This window comes from Felis catus, chromosome X (assembly GCF_018350175.1).
Source record: "Felis catus isolate Fca126 chromosome X, F.catus_Fca126_mat1.0, whole genome shotgun sequence".
NCBI lineage: Eukaryota > Metazoa > Chordata > Mammalia > Carnivora > Felidae > Felis > Felis catus.
In genome coordinates, this window is record NC_058386.1 from 80,221,779 (window position 1) to 80,232,694 (window position 10,916).

General features: G+C 41.3%; 1 pseudogene; it reads left to right on the plus strand.

Moving 5' to 3' along the window:
• The first annotated feature begins 5,443 nt into the window (after nt 1–5,443).
• On the plus strand, nt 5,444–6,635 carry LOC101084605 (annotated as a pseudogene).
• Nucleotides 6,636–10,916: the final 4,281 nt, after the last annotated feature.

Here is a 10,916-nt window from a genome sequence, read left to right on the forward strand (position 1 = left end):
TAATCTTTTCTTTTTGAGGAGTCTGGCTAGGGGTATCAATTTGGTTTAAACTTTCAAAAAACCAGCTCTTAGTTTCATTGATCTGTTCCATTGTTTTTTTTTTTTATTCTATATCATTTATTTCTTCTCTAATCTTTATTATTTTCCTTCATCTGCTGACTTTGGGGTTTATTTACTGCTCCTTTTCTTTCTCCTTTAGGTGTAAGGTTAGGTTGTGTATTTGGGACTTTTCTTGCTTCTTGAAAAAGGCATGAATTGCAATGTATTTTCCTCTTCGTATTGCCTTTGCTGCATCCCAAGGGTTTGGACTATCATGTTTTCATGTTCATTTGCTTCCATATATTTTTCAATTTCTTTTTTAATTTCCTGGTTACCCCATTCATTATTTAGTAGGATGCCCCCCCTTTTTAAATAAGGACTTTTTGTTTATTTTTTCAAGTTTACTTATTTATTTTTAGAGAAAGAGTGAGAGAGTGAACATGGGAGAGGCAGAGAGAGAGGGAGAGAGAGAATGCCAACCAGGCTCCACGCTGTCAGCACAGAGCCTGATGTGGGGTTTAAACTCATGAACCATGATATCACGACCTGAGCTGAAACCAAGAGTCAGACGTTTAACTGACTGAACCATCCAGGTGCCCCTTTTTTACATTTTTTAAAAATATTTATTTATTTTTGAGAGAGAGAGAGCAGGGGGAGGGGCATAGAGAGACGGAGACAAAGATTCCAAAGCAGGCTCTAGGCTCCGAGCTGTCAGCACAGAGCCTGACACAGGGCTCAAACTCGTGAACCATGAGATCATGACCTGAGCTGAAGTCTGACACTAAACTGAGATGCCCCAAGAAGGATGTTCTTTAACCTCCATGCTCTATTATTTATTATTTCCTTCCTTCTAGTGGTTTTCAGTTTTGTTTGTTCTTGTTTTTCTAGCTACTTTAGGTGAAAGGTTAGGTTGTTCTTTTGATATTTTTGTTGCTTCTTTTTTTAAAGATTTTTTAATGTTTTAATTATTATTTTGAGAGATAAAGAGAGAGCGAGTAGGGTGGAGAAGAGAGAGAGGGAGATACAGATTCTGAAGCATGCTCCAGGCTCCGAGCTGTCAGCACAGAGCCTGATGTGGGGCTCGAACTCACAAGCTTCAAGATCATGATCTTAGCCAAAGTCGGACATGTAACCAATTGAACCATCCAGGTGCCCCTTGTTGCTTCTTGATGTAAGCTTGTATTGTTATAAACTTCCCTCTTAGAACTATTTTTGCTGCATCCCAAAGGTTTTGGACCATTGTGTTTTCATTCTCATTTGTTTCCATGTAATTTATAATTTCTTCTTTGATTTCTTGGTTGACTCATTCATTGTTTACTAGCATGTTATTTAGCCTCCACGTATTTGTGATCTTTCCAGATATTTTCTTGTGTTTGATTTCTAGTTGCATAGTGTTTTCAGAAAAGTTGCATGAGGGGTGCCTGGGTGGCTGAGTTGGTTAAGTGTCTGACTTCAGCTTAGGTTATGATCTCGCAGTTCATGAGTTCGAGCACTGCATCGGGCTCTGTGCTGACAGCTCAGAACCTGGAGCTCCTTCAGATTCTGTATCTCCCTCTCTCTCTCTCTGCCCCTCCCTCACTCATGCTGGGCTATCTCTCTCAAAAATAAATAATAAAACATTAATAGAAACTTAAAAATTAAAAAAAAGATGCATGACATGACTTCTTTCTTTTTTAATTAGTTGAGACTTGCTCTGTGATGTAATATGTGATCTATTCTGAAGAATATTCCATGTGTACTTGAAGAGAATGTGTATTGTGTTGTTTTAGGATGGAATGTTCTGAATATACCTTTTAAATCCATCTAGTCCAGTGTGTCATTCAAAGCCACTGTTTCCTTGTTGATTTTCTGTTTGGATTATATGTTTATTGATGTAATGGTGTGATAAAGTCCCGTACTATTATTGGATTATTATAGATTAGTACCTTTATGTTCGTTATTAACTGTTTAATGTATCTTGGTGCTCCCATTTGGGTACATAAATATTTATAATTGTTATACCTTCTTGCTGGATTTCCCCCTTTATTATTATATAGTGTCCTTCTTTATCTCTTGTTTAACAGTCTATATTAATTTGATGATTGTTTAAATTTGAATCCATTACTTACTCTTCTTCCTCCCACACAAGTTTTAGGTAAATGGAGTCATATTTTACATGCTTTTATTTTGTGAATCCCTTGACTGATTTTTATAAAAATACTTATTTTTATTGCTTTATGCTTCTACTTTTCATACTCTCTTTGTGGTCTTTTCTTTCCACTCAAAGAGTCCTCTTTTTTAAATGTTTATTTATTTTTGAGGGAGAGAGACAGAGTGTGTGGGGGGAAGGACAGTGAGAGAAGAAGACACAGAATTTGAAGCAGGCTCCAGGCACTGAGCTGTCAGCACAGAGCCTGATGTGGGGCTCAAATTCATGAATCTCAAGATCATGATCTGAGTCGAAGTCAGATGCTTATCTGATTGAGCCACCCAGGCAACCCAAAGAGTCCTCTTTAATATTTCTTGTAGGGCTGGTTTAATGGTCATGAATTATTTTAGTTTTTGTCTGTCTGGAAAACCTTGTATTTTTCCTTCCATTCTGAACGATAGATAGCCTTGCTGGATAGAGTATTTTTGGCTGCAGATTTTTCCCTTTCAACACTTTGAATGTATCATGCCATCCCCTTCTGGCCTGCAAAGTTTCTGTTGAAAAATCCCCTGATAGGCTTATGGGGTTTCCCTTGTATGTAACTGTCCTTTTTTCTCTTGCTGCATTAAAATATTTTCTTTGTCTCCACTTTTTGATATTTTAATTAGTATGTGTCTTGGTGTGGACCTCCTTGGGTTGATTTTGCAGTAGGATCTCGGTGCCTACTGGATCTGGATATATGTTTCCTTCCCCTGATTAGGGAAGTTTTCAGCTATTATTTCTTCAAATAAGTCTTTTGCCCCCTTTTCTCTTTCTTCTGAGATCCATATAATGATGATGATATTACATTTGATGGAGTCACTGAGTTCCCTAAGTTTATTCTCACTTTGCATATTTTTTCTCTCACATGCTCAGCTTGATTATATTGCATTACTCTGTTCTTCATGACACTGATTTGTTCTTCTGCTCCTCTGGCCTGCTGTTTATTCCATCTAGTGTATGTTTTCTTTCAATTATTGTGTTCTTCATGTCTGACCGGTTATTTTTGTTCTCTGTAGTAAGGGTCTCACTGTTGTCCTCCACTCTTTTATCCAGTCCACTGAGTGTTTTTATGATCGTTGCTTTAAATTTTCTATCAGGCATATTACTTATCTCCATTTCACTTAGGTCTCTCGTGATTTTGTCTTATTTTTTTCATTTGGGACAGATTCCTCAGTCTCATCATTTTGCCTTATTTTCTGTGTCTATTCCTGTGTGTTAGGAAAGTCAGCTACCTCTCCTGCTCTTGAAGGTAATGGCCTTATAAAGAAAAGGTCCTATAGTGCCCTGTAGTGTAGGGTTCCCTGTTCTCTATAACCTGTTGATTCAGGTACTGTCTTTTTTTGTGTTGCATGTGTTCTGTTATTGTGTCCTGGACACTCTTTCCATCAGTCCAGTTGTCTGGAGAGGCTCCCTTTGCCTGTTGTCATCAGTGTTTTGTCCTTGGCCAGGTGGGTTGCATTTTAACCATGTGTGCTCTGCTCTGTTTACAAAATGAGACCTTCCACTGCCAGAATTGAGGTCTTGGGTCAGGAGATGAGTTGCTGTCAAGGTTTTCACCAGTCTTCTGGAGGAGGGGACCTGCACTGCTGATACTAGGCAAGCATGACTGGAAAGGGCAGCTCCACAGAAGTGTGGGTAGCAGGGCTTGATGCAAACAAGTTAGGTATCAAGTGTCAGAGCTGTGCTGGCTTCCACAAGTGGCCATGTGTCTATTCTGGGGGATCTGGGAAGGAAATGGCACCTGCCAGCTCCTTTGTTCCTGGTGGGGTCTCCCTGTGATCCCTGTCTCTCTGGGGCATGCTCTGAGATGAATAAATAACTCTCCCTCCTGTGTACTCCAGGCATTTTTCAAACTGCTGCTTCTATCCTTTATCTCCAGTGGCTGTCATACTGTCTCCTTAAGGGAAGAGACTCAGCTTCCTACCAACCTCTTGGCTCTCCCAGAGCTGAGCCTGTTGATTTTTAAAATTCCAGGCTTTAAATCCCATTCGTTGTAAGAACTCATGAAATTCGGCCCATCTTGCTTTCAAAGTCAAATGTTATGGGGATTTGTCTTCCCCAAGCAGGTTTCCCTGGGTGATAGTCTATTTCTTGCCCTTTATCACACCCTCAGCTCCCTCTTGACCTCAGTTGTGTATAGTCCATTTTGCTCCCAAACCACATCTCTGCCTTCCCACCTTCTATGTGGCCTCTTCTCTACCTCTTCTTACCTTCTTCTATGTGGTCTCTTCTCTACCTTTAGCTATGGAGACTGTTCTTCCAGTCTTTGCACTGCTTTCTGGGTTAATTATGCTGATATGAGTGTTACATAGTTGTATCCATGGGATGAGGTGAACATAGGGTCCTCTTATTCTGCCATCTTCCCCTGAATTTTATAGTGTGCATTTAAAAAGTGAGAATGTATTTCATATATTTATATTTTTATTTTTTAATTTAAAAACATAATTGTAATCTCTATCCACAGTTCAAGATTCAAAAGTGGCTTCCTATGGGCACTGTAACACCCAAAGGCCTTCTTCATTACCATGTGGGCAGACTCAGATTGCCCACTCTGGTCTGCTTTAGTCCTACTTCAAACTGACAGCCTCCACAATTTTCCTAGGTTCTTCCATAGTTTTTAGTTGGAATTTCCCTTTCTGCTGTTCTTAAAAGCATTTATTTATTCATCATTCATTCAAATCCATGAATCATTTGTGAGTACCCACTATTTGCTAGCAGCTGAGAATAAAATTATAAACAAAAGCAGACACAGCCATTTCTTATGATCTGGAGCTTGCAGTTAGTACTTTAAAGTGGGAAGAGCTTGGACACAGCATGAAGGTTTAGTTTCAGCTCTTCATGACTTGGGATACAATGTCGTCATCTGTAGCATGGGATAGTAATGCAACCTATCTCACAAGATTATAGTTAGAGTCAATAAAGTAGTGCAAGTAATTCATAAAGCAGAGTTTCTGGAACATAGCAGCTGCTTCGAGAATATTAACCTGTCTTTTTCCATGTACTTAGTATTTTCCTTCGCCAACCTTTCCAAAATAATAATAGTTACTGTAGCAAACATTTATATTGGTTTTATTATGTGTCAGGCACAATTCTAAATGTTTCACACTTATTAGCTCATTCAAGCCATAAAAAACCCTATGAAATTGATAATAGTTTCTCCATTTCCAGATTAGAAATTTAAAGCACAACTTAAACAACTTGCCCAAGCTCCACAACGAGGGACACTTGCAGCTCTCGGTGCCTGGACCAGCTTCTTTCAAAATGTCTACTGTTCACGAAATTCTCTGCAAGCTCAGCTTGGAGAGTGATCACTCCACACCCCAAGTGAATATGGGTCAAAGCATACACCAATTTTGACGCTGAGCATGATGCTCTGAACATTGAAATGGCAACCACAACCAAAGCTGTGGATAAGGTTACCATTGTCAATATTTTGGCCAACCACAGCAATGAACAGAGACAGGATATTGCCTTTACCTACTGAAAAAGGACCAAAAAGGAGTTTGCATCAGCACTAAAGTCAGCCTTGTTTGGCCACCTGGAGACCATGATTCTGGGCCTATTCAAAATATCTGTTCAGTATGAGGCTTCTGAGCTAGAAGCCTCCATGAAGGGGCTGGGAACTGATGAGGACTCCTTCATTGAGATCATCTGCTCAAAGATCAACCAGGAGCTTCAGGAAATTAATGGAGTTTACAAGGAAATATACAAGACTGATCTAGAGAAGGACATTGTTTCAGACACATCTGGTGACTTCTGCAAGCTGATGGTTGCCCTTGCAAAGGTAGAAGAGCAGAGGATGGCTCTGTAATTGCTTGTGAACTGATTGACCAAGATCCCTTGGATCTCTATGATGCTAGGATTGAAGAGGAAAGGAATGATGTGCCCAAATGGATCAGCATCATGACCAAGCAGAGTATGTTTCACCTCCAGAAAAGTATTTGTTAAGTACAAGAGTTACAGCCCTTATGACATGCTGGAAAGCATCAAGAAGGAGATCCAAGGAGACCTGGAAAATGCTTTCCTGAACTTGGTCCAGTGCATTCAGAACAAACCCCTGTATTTTGTTGACTCACTGTACAACTCCAGGGGGAATTGCGATAAAGTCCTGATTAGAATAATGGTCTCTCGCAGTGAAGTGGACATGTTGAAAATTAGGTCTGAATTCAAGAGAAAAGTATGCCAAATCCCTGTACTACTGCATCCAGCAAGACACAAAGTGGAGTTACCAGAAAGCACTGCTGTACCTGTGTGGTGGAGATGACTGAGGTCCACAACAGCATGGGTGTCAGGAGTGGTGCTCCTTTAGTTCTAGCTAAGAGTTCTAGAAATTAGCTTGTGACTAACAGTCCCCTTATGCCCATCCCTGAAAGGATTATGTTAGCATAGCCCCCTTCCCACCCTTATTTAATCTGCCTAAGCATTTCCTGCCTCTCATGTCTAGTCTCTCCTTTTATCCAAAGAAATGAACATTCCAAGGAGTTGGAAGTGAAATCTATGATGTGAAACAGTTTACCTCTTGTCTACTGTGTCATAGACAGATGAATAAACTGAATTTTGCTTAAAAAAAACCAACTTGCCCAAGATCACATAGTTAATAAGTGAGAGTCATATGATTTGAAGCAAAACAATTTAGTGCCAGTCTCTGTTTGTAACTATTCTTTGTTCCTCATAAACATTTCTGTGGCTATGGGTCCCTGTTCTCCCACCTCCAAAATTCATTTCTGTCTTTTCATTCATTCAACAGATACTTATTAAAGACCTATAATGTGCCAGGCACTGTTCTAGGCATAGTGCTATAACAGTGAACAAGGTCTGCCAACATGAAATATCTAGTGGGGTATAAAAGGTGAAGAGTGGTGAGAGAAAATGAATTAATCTATAATATAGCATCATGGGGGCGCCTGGGTGGCGCAGTCGGTTAAGCGTCCGACTTCAGCCAGGTCATGATCTCGCGGTCCGTGAGTTCGAGCCCCGCGTCAGGCTCTGGGCTGATGGCTCAGAGCCTGGAGCCTGTTTCCGATTCTGTGTCTCCCTCTCTCTCTGCCCCTCCCCTGTTCATGCTCTGTCTCTCTCTCTCCCAAAAATAAATAAACGTTGAAAAAAAAATTTATAATATAGCATCATGTAGTTGTATGTGTTTGAAGTAAATAAAGTAGAGATGAGTTTTATTTGCTTTGAACCAGTCACTAGTTGCAAATTAAGGCAGTTTCTCTTCTTTGAAGAAGGTCAGATTTGCTGCCTATTGTTCTGGGATCATAGGAAGGCACATGGCTTCTGTGACAGCTTTTTTCTCATTTAATTCCCTCTTGCCTGCTGAAATAGCAGAAAACTGCAGGTTATTCTCTTTCAGAAGCCCAAGCTCCTGAGGTGCCTGCCCACTTATTCCTGTTTCACAGGACCCAAATCTTTCTCAGTCCATTTACAAAACAAAAATTACAAGGTACCCTGAGGCTGGAGAAAGCTCAGGTCTCTCCCAGCTCAAATTCTCAGCTCTTCACAGGTCTCAGAAGCTTTCTTCCCAGCCTTGCCACAAGTGGATCATCTCACAACATTCCAAACAAGTCAGTCCGACATGATCAAAATATTTCCAACATCCAATAACCATCTGTTCCACTTTTGGCCCTTTAAGCCAGGGCACTCTGCCATGCATCATGCATCATAACATCAAGCTTAAAAGCAAAGCAGCCAGCTATTTTACCAGAAAAATGGGTTTATTAAGGAATAGAAGCAGAAATGCAATTCAGGATATGTAAGGTATAAGAAACCATGTGCAAGTCCAGAGATCAAAGGAGAGGAACATTACTTTAAAGAGAAAAAGAGGATTCTGGGGGGTTATCTTTTGAATGATAGTGTAATCAGGGCACGGGGATGCAAAAGCACCTGACTCTGGGGGTTGCAAACAGACCAGGCTTGGCCACTTGCCAATGACAAAATCCAAAAGTATAGAAATGAGTGGTGGTGAAACAAGAAAGGAATTTGGTTCAGTGAGGCCAACACCAGGAAGACGGTGGACTAATGTCTCAAAGCCTGTCTCCAAAATGCTGAAAATACTGCTAGGTTTATGTAAGGAAAATGTGGGACAAAGGTCAGTGAGCACATGCAGCTAGGCCGTAAAGGTCAGGTTGATCATTGTTTTCAGTTCAATCATGTGGGGTCTTGCTGGTGTCAGGGCAGTCATTATTGCTTGAAGGAGTAGTTTTGGTTCCCATCACAGTATGTTTTGCCCACGGGGTCTTTTTCCTAAGTTAAAAGATAAGCCAGAAAGAAGAACTTAATCAATTAAAAACTACAGACTGAGGTCAAAATGGAGGTAGTTGTAGTCCTCAGTCACTAGTCCTCTTTCAAAAGCCAGAGTTCAGGGTGGTGATGATTTCTCATCAGTGGAGTGGTGGTATTTTCTTATTGGTTGAGCTTGTTGCTGGGCAAGGAGAAATTATTCCTTTCTCCTGCCAGAGTAGCAAAGTAGGCCTCTTCCTGTTAGGGTCTGCAATTGAAAATGAGTGGTAGTTATACAGGCTGGCTGGGTTTGAGGACACAGAGGGGGTCCCACAGTACCAGCCCAGAAGGTCCTTGGCTTCACACAGAATAGAAATCAAAGTGAGCTGAGAATAAGTAAAAGTAAAGTTTATTGAAGGCATAGAGAGTGTAGATATGGACAGAGCATCTGGGAGACTCAGAAATGAAAGAAGAGTGAGCCTCATTCTTTGCTTGGGACCTAGGGTTTTTATTGAGAATAATAGCTTGGTGCACGTGTCTTTCTTAGTAATCTAGGAAGAAAGATGAGTGGTTAGATGTTCTTCATAAGTCACTTGTGCCCTAGAGTCAGGGGTCTGGATGAATGAGTGATCTTGGAAAATGTTCATGATGACCCCACATGGTCACACCTTATATATTATCTATTGTGCTGGAAGACTCCAAAGAGATGATTAAATCCTTGACCCTTACAAGGAAGACATGCATTATCTATCCTATAAGGTATGTGTAGGGGGAAGAGGGTGTAAATACTAGCAACAGAAGCAGGAAAATGAGAGAAAAATCAGTTTTTCGTGGTGTCCCTTTAGCTTCTCTGCCTCAGTAGGGCATGAGAATTGTCCCTAATGGCCTATCAACTCCATTCTAAATGAAGTGTCCTTTATTCAGTTGCACAATACCTATAAAAACAAATCAAGAAAATTTGTGTAACACATTCACTCCATCAAACAAACTATAAAGGCCACTTTTGATATTAGGAACTGTCTCTGGTGTGTGCCCAGACCCTAATTTTCATGAGCCCATTTCAGCTCCCATTTTTGTTGTTTACAGACCTTGATCCAGTGAACCATTTTGGACCCCCATATGATTCTGCCCCCAAGCACCTTCTATCTCATAAGCTGCTGTTGGTAAGAGGCTCTTGGGAGGTTTCTCCTTCCAGACAGTTCCCTGGTAGATCTTAGAAATTAAGAGTGTAGGTTCTGGCATCAGAGAGCTTGGGTTATATTCCTAGTCCTGCTACTTCCTAGCTTTGTAGCTATGATATAGTGACTTAAAATAGGAAATATAGATTTGGTGTTTGTTCTGTTTCTGACACAGAGCTCCTAAAACCTTTGGAATTTCCTAAGCAATAAGAGCAATAAAGATGTCATTTGCTATGTTAACAAGATGACTTTTGGACCACACCTAAGGAAGGTAGCTGGTTGCTAGGGAACCAACAATGTGATTAGAGGGTTGGAACTGTTACAGGAGGGTGGGAGAGATGCTAGTCCTTGTCTCATGGAGTCATGAAGAATGGATTTCCTGGACAACAGAGTGACCAAAGCTATAGGGTTTATTAAGGGAAAGTACAAAGCTCTCAAGAATGAGAGGGTTCCCGGGGTGCCTGGGTGGCGCAGTCGGTTAAGCGTCCGACTTCAGCCAGGTCACGATCTTGCGGTCTGTGAGTTCGAGCCCCACGTCAGGCTCTGGGCTGATGGCTCAGAGCCTGGAGCCTGTTTCCGATTCTGTGTCTCCCTCTCTCTCTGCCCCTCCCCCGTTCATGCTCTGTCTCTCTCTGTCCCAAAAATAAATAAACGTTGAAAAAAAAAAAAAAAAAAGAATGAGAGGGTTCCCGACTGGCTTACTGCCAAGGGTCTTTGTCTTTGACTTTTTATTGGGACCTTATCAGGAACTGTAAGTTTGTGAGATTCTATTCATGGCACCAAGCATGGCCAGATCTGGAATACTTTTATCCTTTTTCTTCCAAAATCCTCTCCGTAGCTATAGCCTCCCACCTGCATCGGCAGGGGGTGGGGGCAGGGGATGCAATGGCACTAGCACGGAGGAGTAGAAGGAGTAGGAGGGCAGAGGCCCTCCCTCTTTGGTGAGCCTTGGGCCTGGGTGGAGCCTGCAGCTTCAATCAGCCTCCCCAAGGATCCCTTATCTATCCCTGCTTACTGTAAACCCTTTCCATACTCAGAACTTTCAGTCTTACCCTCTGACCTATGGGAAGGGTTGGAGCTGGAGGTTGAATCAGTCACCAATGGCCAATGATTTAATCAATCATGGCTATGTAGTGAAACCTCCATAAAAAACCAAAAGGACAGGTTCAGAGAGCTTCCAAGTTTATGGACACATGGAAATGCTGGAAAGAAGTGGGCTGGGAAAGGGCATGGAAGTTCCATGCCCCATCCCCATATCTTGCCCTATGCATCTCTTCCATATGGATGTTCCTGATTATATTTTTATAACA